At 45.9% G+C, this 12,014-nt stretch overlaps 1 long non-coding RNA gene across 3 annotated transcripts; it reads left to right on the top strand.

The window, feature by feature from the left end:
* Positions 1–449: 449 nt before the first annotated feature.
* LOC127010985 (uncharacterized) lies at positions 450–11,029 on the top strand. 3 transcript variants are annotated; one of them, XR_007763964.1, is made up of 4 exons: positions 450–629; positions 9,893–10,215; positions 10,288–10,766; positions 10,826–11,025. It is a non-coding gene; the product is annotated as an uncharacterized LOC127010985 (long non-coding RNA). The 3 variants fall into 3 exon arrangements; XR_007763963.1 differs by having other exon boundaries at positions 9,890–10,215; positions 10,288–11,029; XR_007763962.1 differs by having other exon boundaries at positions 10,288–11,026.
* The last annotated feature ends 985 nt before the right edge of the window (positions 11,030–12,014 follow it).

The raw sequence follows: 12,014 nt of genomic DNA, 5'->3' as shown, positions 1-12,014 counted from the left end.
TCAGCAACCCCCGGTGGAATTATAATTTGTCTGATTCCCACTGGGGTGGAAAGTCGCACTAATGCAGCTCGGCTCTCCCAAAAATTCACCGCTTCTCCCATTCACACAGATGGGTAGGGGTATGAACAGAAATCTGACAGTATCTCCAGGGGAATTTTCATAGTGACAAATGCAAGAGGGGTGTATTTCATATTTTGGGCAGTTGAAATTATAAAACTATAACTAGAAAACTCATTAAGGGCGAGTGTGTTTATAGGGTGTTAAGTAGTCGAGTTCCAGGCAAGGGGACTCCTGATTTACAGGAGATATTTGGGGGGAACCACTTTTAAAACCAGCTTTTGAGGCTATGGCAACCCTAGCGCTCCCACTCCCTAAAAAACCAACATCCTGTTTTCTGATCCTGGCACTCAGTGTTTTGAAACTCCATTTCATTTTGACTTTCATCTCGGGCGGCTTGAGAAAACCCATCAGTTTGGGCAAACAAAACCTAATTTCGATCTTGGGATTGGCAAACGCTCCGATGGTTTCTGGCTTATTTGCATTTCGAGGAGGCATCGATTTCAATGGGAAAGAGTCCTGAATGGGAATGGCGATGGGAAAAGAGAGCGCAGGAAATATGAATATAGATGGTGAGTGAAATTCGAAATGGGAGTGAAAGCGGTGAGCAAACACATGGAAAGTGTGTGCACACGGATCCCGGCGGATCCCACGTCCCTTTTCTCGGGCTCGCACTCGGCAATCGTAAATCAATCAGGCAAAGCATTCAAAGCACTCTGACTTCGATCGCCAGCCATCAAATGGCTTGGCTTTTCCTTTATTTTTCCTCCACCATTCCCCTGCCTTCCTTTCCCGGCTCGTTGAAGTATTTTCTGTAACCCGAGGAAGGCGCCGAGTGAATGGGTACACGAATAGTAGTCCTGGGGCCCTCTCATGTCCTGTGTGTACTTGTCGTCGGCTCAAGTGGATCCTTCAGGGTCCTGCTTGGCCCGGCATCTGTGTGCAGTTGTGCGTTCATAAATCCAGGGGCAGCCTCTTGTTTTCCCATTTCTTGTGTGTGTTTCGTCTCTGGATTTATGAGTGGCGGAAACTTGGAGGAGCGGAAGTCTCGCTGTGGAAGTCCTCGAAATAACTTCGGGATCAAGCAGCCCGAGGAGAAGTGACAGGACCCGGGCGAAGAACTTCGCCAGGGATCGCTCTGCGGGGGACGTGGGACACTCTTCAGGAAGCCTTGTCGATTGACAAATGGAACTGAGGATCTCATGGGCTTAACAAATCTGAAAAATATGCCAAGCTTTAAGCTTCTCCAGTCCTTCTTAGTCAGTTGCAGCAGGATTTCAAAGTACTCTAACCGTAAAGGTTTGCTTTTGTCTACCTCACCAGCGGAAAAAATTGTATTTAAAAAATGTTCGCATAAATGAAAAGTAATATTTGAAAAATCCTTCTCGAAAGTACCAATGCAACCCAATGTATCCAGTTTTCCCAGCATTTTCCGGCGGAAAACTGCGACCCTCGGCTTGCGCCAAAAGCGTGCGATTGCGTCCAGTCTCAGAACCGTTTTCCAGAACAATGAAAAGCGAAAATTGTGAATTTCCCTAAAAAGTCGAAGGCAGCTGAATGGAATGCTGAATTGTTGTTGTGCGATTGCGCACGTGCCCCATGCTCTACATCAGTGTGCGTGAGTGTCTGTGTGAATGTGCGTGCGCACTGGTGTTGGTGCCCTACCTGGGACCCTATGCACCCGAAGAAAATATGTGGACTTCCATGAATATTTCTGAATTTATATGATACTATAATTCATCACCACAATTTCATTTGATATGTTGGCTTGCAGTCTAAAAGTGATTTTTAAAATCATTAAATTTATTATCCAGGCAATGCAGTTTTCCTCTCTGTGCAGAGGACACCATGGGCATGCGTGTATGTGGCAGTATATACCGTCGGGGCCTCTTGGCGCGCTTTTCGGGGGTTGACAAGCAACAATAAATTACCCTCACCCTCGCCTGGGCACCTCCCCTGCTCCCTCGCTCGTCCCTCAACCGCTCCCTCTCCTCGGGCCAGGTCCTGTTCCTATCCGATACGATCCTGATCCCGATCCTGATCCAATCTGGGCATATATCGCTCGAGGCGCAAATGTGCACAAAAAGCGGTAATGAAAATCAAGAAGTACACAGGGAAAATGGCGGATGTTGTATTCTCTGAATTGTAAAATGACTTACTTTTTAAATTCATAAATTCATAAAAGATATTATTTACATTTAAGATGCATTTATTTATTTTGGAAATCATATTATTATAATTTGTTTTCTTCTACAATAAAATCCTCTAGTTCGTAATATATATATAATTTTTGACTAATTCTTCATTTAATTATTTAGTTAATTTTTCCGATGTGCTCGGCGTTTTGGCCGCAGGACACCGACCGGTTTGAGGACCGGGCTCGTGGTCTCCCTCGCATTGGGCCCCGTCCCCTCTCCCTCTCCGCCAGCCCTGCCCGCTCTAATGGCCATTGTTCCGTTTCATATGGACCGTGGTCCGTGTACACCGTGTCCCGTGCTGGGGTCGCTGATCGCCGGCGATCCTGCACCGTCATCCTGCCGCGAAAAACATCTGCTCCTGCTGCACAGCAATCGCTCAACAGCTCTGCCCTCGCCCCCTCTCTTTCTGCGGCCCTGCAGCCGTCTCTTTCTACGCACTCTGCCCCCTCTCCTTCTCTTTTCGATCAACCCCTGTGTCAACGGCAAATGTCCACCCGAGGGTCCTGGGCATTAGGCTCCGGCAGGATTAGGGGGTGTTTGCACTAGGGATCGTTGGTAACTTTTGGGCAACGGCGAAAAAGCTGCCACAAAATCGGGAGTTCAGTGGGAGTTGCTCATATATCATGCGCAAGGGCTCAGCTTTTTATGCTGCCTTTTTACGATCCCTGGTCCTCGGGGTTTTATGTCCTTTTTTATACGTTGCCCGCTGTCGTATTTCATCCTGCGCTATTTCAGGGTGTTTGTTTTCCCCAGTTTCTTCGGTTACGGGTTGTTTATGGGATCGTCAGGGCATGAATGGATCTATAAATTGGTGGAATGACTTGGCCGGAATTTTCTATAATTTGTTCGGGTGTTCTTTGGAAGAAGTTACTGTTTTTAGTGCTGCTGGAAGAGATGAATCGGTGATCTCAGCTGGGTCTGCCGGCAGAAGGTCTTGCCTAGGGAATTTCGAAGACCTCATAGGAATGAAGCGTACGTATCAAATGTTTTCGCTGTTGTCCTTGTATCGTAATGCCGCGGATGCCAGAACTACCGAGCAACCCCCTCGCTCTGGCAATCAAAGTGCCAACTTCAGCCCACAGCTTTGCTACTTTCGCATCCGAGGATGCTTTTCGAGGGTGAGTGAGCAACAGGATGGCGACTGGAAATCGGAATTCCGCACAAACAATGCCGAACAATGGGCGAAATTAATGCGCGAACAATCGCGAATGAAATGGGAAACCTATTTGAATAACCGATTACATGGCGAGGGGTAGGAAAAGCTTTTCACAAACTTGTTGCCCGGGGCGCAGGAACGGAGTAAAACAGGGGGTGCGCACGCGCGAGGGTCCTTGACAAAGGATTCAGTGCCGGCGGCACTGCGAATTATGTAAATTTCACCCTCGGCGCACACCGCCGAAAAGTTGATCATGCTCCGTAATTAATGCAAAAACCCTGGCTGGTTTAGGGGACCAGAGACAAAATATTAAATGCCGTGCAATTTGCTAGCAGGGTTAGTGAGCCGAAGGAGCAGGTACTCTATAATACATAATAATATAATAATATAATTAAATCTATTATAGATTTTGAATATGGTTTTTAAGGAATAACAGATTCTTAAATAACAAAAGGGCTTTAAAACATTCCATGACCAGCTAAGCCCCTTTATGATGTGTTGATTATAATACTATATTGGTGGAATAACCCCTGTTCTACGCAGGGTATTCGCTTTTCACTTTCCACCACTTTAGTTTGAAAAACCAAGTGACCTTGCCCAGTCGGGCCTAACCGGCACATTAATGAGCGCGTGTCCTTAGCCCCTCGACGCCCGCGGTCCCTCGCCCTATGGAGAAGGCCGTCCCTGCACATCCACCATCCCCTCCGACTTTAAAGTCCGCTGACCGCACGCGCTGCCAGTGCTGAAGTTTTAAAGTCGCGCCGATCGCAGGTGTCGGGTGAACTGGTTGCCTTGCGCCCCTTATATCATCTAGCTGGGAAGTCGGGGCCTCTGGATGGGACTCGGAGTCGGACCCCAGCCACACTTTGCATAACTCCGCGCTGATGGATCTTAATTAGTGCGAGAGGAGACGGCAAACGAGGGACTCCTCGTTGCGATAAAAGACCCGAGAGGCTAAGGCTATAATCATACACATAGTATGCCCTATATTAAAGCTTTATCGTATCGTATTAAAAAGAAATGCACTTTATGGGCTTACTTTGAGAGTATTTTTGAAGAGTATTATGAACAATTAATAAATAACCCTTTTAAAAGAAATATCTTTGGGATCCCTGAATATAAATTCAAAAAGAGGTCTGTTCTCTTATGATACAAAGACTACACGATCCTGGAGAAGAAGTACTTAAGATTTGTCCAGACAATTAGCCATTAATCAAGGGACCTAGCAGCTCAGTCTTTTTTAAACGAGAAGTCCTTTCAGAGCTCCGTTTTTTAACCCACTTTCCAAAATCAGCCAGATCAGTTGGAGTTTTGGCAACAAAGAAGGACGATTTCGTCTTTCCATTGTTGTTTACCCTTCCTCGAAGTGCCCTGGAAACGCACCCCCGCCTGACTATCAGAATAGTGATGCAGGCTGCCGAGATGCTTTATTGATTCCCTGATTTGTGTGTCAAGCGTTGATTTCCTGTTTGGAAAACTCTTTGAGTCTCAATCGGGATTGGCGAAATGGAAAATTCACGCGCCGCTGATTTTCCCTCGTTGCCCAGCCTCGTTTTCCATGCAAACCATTGTGTTGGGTTTGCAAGCTGCGGTTGCACGGTCGACAGTCGACAGTCGAGAGTCGAAAGGATCTGGCTCCGATGAGGATTTAAATGCACTTGAATGATCCTCTGAGTAGTCCTGTCTGCCGGGCCGGGGGAAATGCGTCAAAAGTGAATTGCAGCTCCAGGATTAGGCGGCGATTGAAGTCCGCCGCCGGCCGGAGAATTCAAATTCCGGCGGCATCAGCTATTAATTGCTGTCGCAGCACTTTTGGCATGCGGCCTGCCAGGACTACAAGGACTACAAGGACTCATGGACTCTGTGGCAGGCTGTGGCCCAGAGAACTCCCCGCTGATAAGATACCCGTGCGCGTCCTGCGCTCTTCTGGGGACAAATTATGAGTCTCTTGATTAGATTAGCCAAAAGGACACAGGCCGCACAGCTGCTGCTCGTAAATTCAGCTCTCTTAATTTAGAAAATTTTTAACTCAGTCTTTGGTAGCCAAAAACACTTTATACGATTTTTTAAAGTATAGTATAGGACTGATAGATTATTACAAGCTGGAAAATAGTTGACAAATCGTTGTCCTTTCCAAAGAGTGTCTGTATTTTATGGCGATTGTTTTCCTTTTTGTTCGATTCACTCCCTTTTCCCCGATGATTGATCAGAAATGTCCTGTTCCTTGGCAATTTCGTGGAATCGAATTTCGGTAGTAGTTTTATTTGTCTCCTCCGGAATCCACTGATCCTGGAATCCAATCACTCCCCTATCCCTGGACATTTCAAATCGCAGGGCCAGTGTTTACACAAAACATGACCAAACACAGCCGAGAAAATGGAAAGGAACAGGACAAACGCCCCATGCAAACAATGGCATCCTTGGCCATTCAGGGAGACCTTCTTATTGTTGCGTGATTTTTTTGCACTTGTTTGTATTTCTGATCAATTAAAAATGTTCCCCCGCACTCTGCATCCTCGGTTGCATTGTTCCACCATTGCTTACTCACAGTAGTTCGTGATATTTGCTTTTTCCCTACTCAATTTCTGTTGACTTTGCCCGGCAAGGACCCGGGACCGATCGGCTGAATGTGCCCACATGCTGGGTGTTTTCACTACGGATTGTAGTGCAGCCAGGTCCCAGAGCACTGTGGAAAATTGGGAAAAATTGTGCATTGTTGTACAATTTCCTCGGTTAGCATTCTTGGCCATTATGCCGCATTTCACGGAAATTTCGAAGCAAATAACGAGGAGATTGCGCAGTTCTTGATTCGCACTTTGCGAAGATGGGTTCCTTGCGTGATTTTTGGCTCGACTGTTGGTGGTACCCTGTAGAAAGTTTTAAGATTATATAGCAGATTATAAACTAAAATTTAAATGGTTTAGGACATCTTTAAAACCAACGATCTTAGGGCGAACATATCAATTTTCATATCATATATTTAAATTTGAATTAGAATTTTTGTGTATTGTTGATGTTATATTTATTAATATTCATTTGGATTTTATTTTATGAAGGTTGAAACAAATTACAGGGCATTCGCTAGTCGATCCAAATGCCTGATCTTGCCATTTTCTTGTTGGCCTATTTGAAGATTTCGAGCCCTGGTCCCTCTGTCCAGGAGAATGTTTATATTCGCTCAGGGACAGGACTTCTGTTTTACTCAGCTGATGCCAAATCCTTTTCGAGCTGCAGCCAAAACATTTTCTTAGCTGCGGAGCCCAGGAATATTGCGCAAATATTGCACCATTCAGCGTGTGTCAGCCTGTGTCAATAAGATATATCACCGGAGTTTGCGTCCTTTCGCATTGTCCTGGCCCAGCCACAAAAATGGAACAATCCTGATCGGATGGAGGGAACCCGGCTTCTGGGAATCCATTTGCTCCTGCTGATTCTCTCACGTTTGCGTCTGGGAAAAGGTTCTGCACTCCATTCTATTTCTGTGCTAAAACTCCTCGCTCGGTTCGTGATGTTCGATCGAATGTTGCGATTTTGTTGCGTTCGTTTTTTATGCAATTTCTTCGCAGGATTAGTGTCCTGCTGGATCGCTTCTGGGAACTGCGAAAGGATTAACCAGGCAAAAGGGCTGAGGACCCTTTTTAGGATCTGTTCTTGTCCTCTATGAAGTCTCTCAATGGTTCTTGCTCAATAAAATTGTTGGGTTTTGCCCGTAGAGATTTTAATTGATAAGAATATTTATTTATAATCGTATATCTATATTTCTAATTTCCCGAAAAGTGATAAGGATGGTTAGCCTAGAGTGTGAGCTGCGCAGTCATTCTTCTTATAGTGCATCTAACTATAACTAAATTACGACGAAACCCGGCTTAAAAAATGTTTTTTTCGTTAAAAAAATGTTTTGTTTATATTTTTGCCCAAAAAGTATCAGTATTTTGGTCGTCAAATTGCGAAATAGTGCCATAATAAGGAGTGTTATACTTCGTTAAGCTCGTAATTAAATTCCAAATCTCACAACAACATTTTTAAAGCATTTTGGTCCAAAAAACGTACTCTCTAAAGATTACTTGGCTTAAGTTTTTCGACAGTTCTGCTCAAGAAACCTGAACCTCCGGTTAAGTATACCCAGTGACAGAAATCTGGTTCCAAGTTTTGTTTATTGTTCCAACTTAGTTTTTTGGCCCTACATCTGCTGGGCGATGGGTTTCGTTTCCGAATCGCTTGAGTTATTACAGCACTTCCGATCTTCCGACCCGGCACCAGAATATCTGCACACTGGGTATCTTCCTACCATGTCGCGTGACTCCCGGCAAGAGGCGACACTCGACACTCGAGAGTCCTTATCAGAACGTCGGCTTGTTGCACAAAGGGCAGAGCAGGAGCATTCCTCATCAGAGGACTGTGCCGACAAGTGTCCTTCGGTAGTCTCGAGCTGGAGGGATCCGAGGGCCGATTCCGACTCCGAATCCGATGCTCTGGCATGTTTGTTTATTTAACTGTTCACAAATTAGACTCCCTGGACGGGCGGCTATCTATCCACTTGACCATTTGTACTTCGGGACGCGCCTATTTAGATAAGGACTCTTTCTGTCTGGCCTGCCGATCGGCGGATCGTTGGATATGCGGATCTACTTCTGCCCAGCAGGCCAGCGGGCTAGCGGGCTAGCGGGCCGATCATCCCGAATCCCGAATCCCGACTTAATTGTTAATGCTGAGTGAGATGTTCTGTCCGCTGGGCCCAGCGACTCGTTAACATTTAGCCAACCAGTCGAGCAGCCCACTAATTAAGTCATTTTGCCAGCTCGTTACATGGACAGCGGGAAAAAACAGGAGCACACTGGGAGAAAGGGGTTGCCAGTCCTATGGGAGGTGGGTTATACTTTGTTCGAGCCCTATGCCAGAAACAATCGTTAATAATGGAATATCAATTAATAAAACATGAACATTGTAAGTTCCTGAAGAAAGATTGACCAAGCCAAACGATTAAGTAAAATATATAATATAAATTTCCGGTGCTCCAGGGGCCTAGGATTTTTTCCCAGTGCCAGGGCGCGGGGCGTGGCCGAGGAATGCTCTAGGAGCACCTCAAAAACCCGACAGCATAAATTCCGCATTCAAATGCAGCGCGAGCTGCAGCTCGCAAATCAGTTTTATAATGGGCACGGAGGATCTGTGGATGTGGACGCGGATACAGATGCGGATTCGGTTTCGCCCGTTTGATCTGCGCCTCGGCGCTATCGGCAGAGCCTTTTGGGCCGGGACGCGGCCGCGTGGAGTGAGGGGTCGGGGAGTGCGATAAACTGGCCAAGATTGTTGGCGGCTAATGAAGGCAGCGCGTAAAGTGCATGATTGGCATAGACCACACATTTAGCCGGGAAAAGGGAAAGGGAAAGGCAAGGAGCTTCCGATCTCGGGCTCCGAATCATCCTTCATTCTTTCGGCTCGTTTTTTCGGTAGCTGGTTAGACGACGGCCGGGGATTCCATTTCGTCGGCTGTCTTGTTAGGCTAATTGATTTGGCTTCCCTCGATGCGGGGACCACCTTGTGGTTTGCTCAGCATTTCCCCTAATTCCCTGGGTTTTTGCAATCACAAGCCAGCTCAATTAATCAGGCAGTTAGCCAGGGGCACAGGTGCAGGGGTCAGGGGCACTCTGGCCTGGGCATTCCTCACGTGTTCCCAGAATGTTTTCCCCCACCTTTCGCCGGCTATCCATGTCAACGTATCAATTTCGTTGCGTTCGCTGGAAACTGTCGTCGAAGCGAAATCCTATCTATTTTGGCTACTGATTGCACAATAAAATGCCCCCGATCGAGCTCTATCGAGGGCCCTGCCCTACTATAAACAGAAAACCAGAGTAGTCCCTGGGGAATTGCTCTTGTAAATCAAGGACCCCGAGGAGGCGCAATCGAGGCCCACCTACTGTTCGGAGCTCCTAGGCCATCACACACCTGCACAGTAGTGGCCTCGGCTGAGATCCCATAGATGAGGCTACCTGTCCGCCCATCTGAATGGTATCTCGGGCGATCTGCATCTGGGGACCTTTGGGTTAATTAGAATCCAGCTAGATTGTCCTCGGGTTCCAGCCCATAAATTCATCGCTTTGTTGTCGCTCGGCGATGTTATTATTGTCATCGTCGCAGCGGGCATATGTATCTTTTATGGGGCCTCAGCTCCTGTAATCTTAATGAAAATATTTTGTAACATAAATTACAAATTTCCCTTTTTTATCGACCGATGAAGTGGAAACTTGTGTAGGGTTTCGAGGGGGAGAAAGGATTTTATTGTATCAAACAGGAATATTAACAGGTTCTTACCAGGAAAATGTTGTAAATTTATGAAGGATCGGCACTTGTGAGTGCTTTGTTATCTGTTTATAAGTATTATAAACTTAGTTCTGTATGAAATTTGTAGGTAATCAATGAGCTATCCATTGAGAAAGTTAATTGTACTTACTTTAATTAATGAACCCCCTTGCCCTAGAAGAATCGCAAGCCCCTCCAAAGGATCTTCTTGTCCAAGTCCTGGCTTGTGTCCTGCGTGGCCCCACCTTGGGACCTCTCCCCCGATGCCGGCTCTTTGGCCCGCGGCCGGGGCAAACGGTAAATGTTGCACCTGCCCAATGAGCGCGACGATATCCTGGTCCTGGTGCATCCTCTCGATCGGAGCAGCTGCTCCTTCTCCCTTTTTTCCCGCTACAGGTGCGCGTGTGCCAAGAAAGAAGGAAGCAAACGGGTGCACTGGAAGGAAAATTACCTTCTATCTGGAATAAATTAAGTCCCTGCTCTAGGAAATTAATCTAATAGCAGGTAATTATATACACTTTGATGTTACCATTTTAATATTTTCCTATTTTATTTTAATATTTTCCCTCTGTGTAGACCGAAGGGGAGCCTGGAAGAGAGAGGGGGAGCGGCAGGTGAAAGGAAAGAGAAAGCCAGAGAGAGGAAAGCGTGTGCCCAGGCCCTGATCGCCCCATCTAATTTACATAATCCCCGATTGACCCCAGATTATGCCCAGAAAATCATGTAATTCCCCGCCCATCTGTATCTATCCCCCTCATTCTTATTGTATCTGCTCCTCGGCTCTGTGACGTCAGCGCTGTTTATTATGAAATTTCCTGCCCGAGCGGAAATCACAAAAATGAGTTCGCTTTCCGGTATGATCTGAAGAAAGGGGGAAATCTGCCGGGTTGCCAAATTGAAATGCAATAAAATTTACACTAGCAGCAGCGGCGGCAGCAACAACAGCAACAGCAATTACAATGCACTTGAACATTGCATAAACACAAAGGCCAAAACAACAACTTTCAGACGGTCCACCAAGGCATTGTGCACCCCATAAAAGGGTCAGACTTAAGGTGGAGTAGGTGTAAAAAAGACCATTAATTTGTTATAAGAACTTAGGGCATTTTTATAGATAAATCAAGAAATGCTTCTGTAAATAATCACAAAATTTAAGTATATAAATGTGCAATTCTCTGGGAAGATAGGTAATGATTTATGTAAATCTATCTAAAGTCTCGGACACTTTTGCTGCCCGACAAACTGCAGGCACAGATTGCATCCAGAAGATACAGATGGAGCGACAGAAACGGAGAGAAACGACGCTTTCCGTTAACATCAATCTTGCAGATCAGATTCGAGGTCCCAAAAGGGGGATCCCCACACATCGAAGTCCGCGTGCACTGAAATAAAAATTCGAATATTTAGTGAAACCTCCTCATGAGCTTCATATTAACTACTGCTATTTTCATTAATATTACAATTATCTTTACTATTAAACTAGATAAGATTTTATAGCATAAGACACCTGCTCCCCAGCACTCCCTTGTTCAAGAGGTTAACTAAGACCTAGGTTTTTTTTCCCAGTGTACTGCGTGTGCATGATAAGCTGCAAGTCTAACTAAATGACCCGAGGACTATTGTGATATTTTATTGTATTAAATCGCATCCGACACACGGAGCACAAATGCAAAGGCCAGGGCAGAAAAGCAGAAGCAGACGCAGACGCAGACGGATATGGCCCAGGCGGGTTAACTGACCGATCGGCTGGGGAGCGGCGAAAAGGGTTAAGAAAGAGGCAAAGCCAGTTGGAGGCCCGGGTTGAATGGTCGACAGGAAGCGCCGACTTGCGCCAATCTCTTAGCCGTGTTATTAGTGTTTCGGCATATTTATTTATTATCATTTTCGCTACGAAACTTCGAGGCGTCTTTGGCCGTCTGTGTCTGCCAAGTGGAGAGATGACAAACAGAAAAGGCAGGAACCCACGAAACTACAGGTAGGAAATGTGTACCAGAGCTATGCCTTCACCTGGTACCTCTCGTTTTTCGGGCATATACTGTGAGATTTTAATATTTCAATTATTAAAAAATACTAAAATTAATCTGTTTCTTTTTCTCTGCAAATAATATCATTTAGCGATAGGAACAGTATCCCGTATATTCTGAAACGAATGAAGACACGAGATACCCCACATATCCTACTGTCGGGCAGTGAAAAGCCACCGCCTGCCCCCTCGATCTTCGGCTCAATCAAGCCTTTTGATTACTTAACTTGCCCCCTGATTGCCGGTCGACAGCAAAATGCCACATTGATGACATAACTGG

This window comes from Drosophila biarmipes, chromosome X, assembly GCF_025231255.1.
Source record: "Drosophila biarmipes strain raj3 chromosome X, RU_DBia_V1.1, whole genome shotgun sequence".
Lineage (NCBI taxonomy): Eukaryota > Metazoa > Arthropoda > Insecta > Diptera > Drosophilidae > Drosophila > Drosophila biarmipes.
The sequence above is the reverse complement of the archived record's forward strand: the minus strand, read 5'-3'. Positions and strand labels throughout refer to the sequence as shown.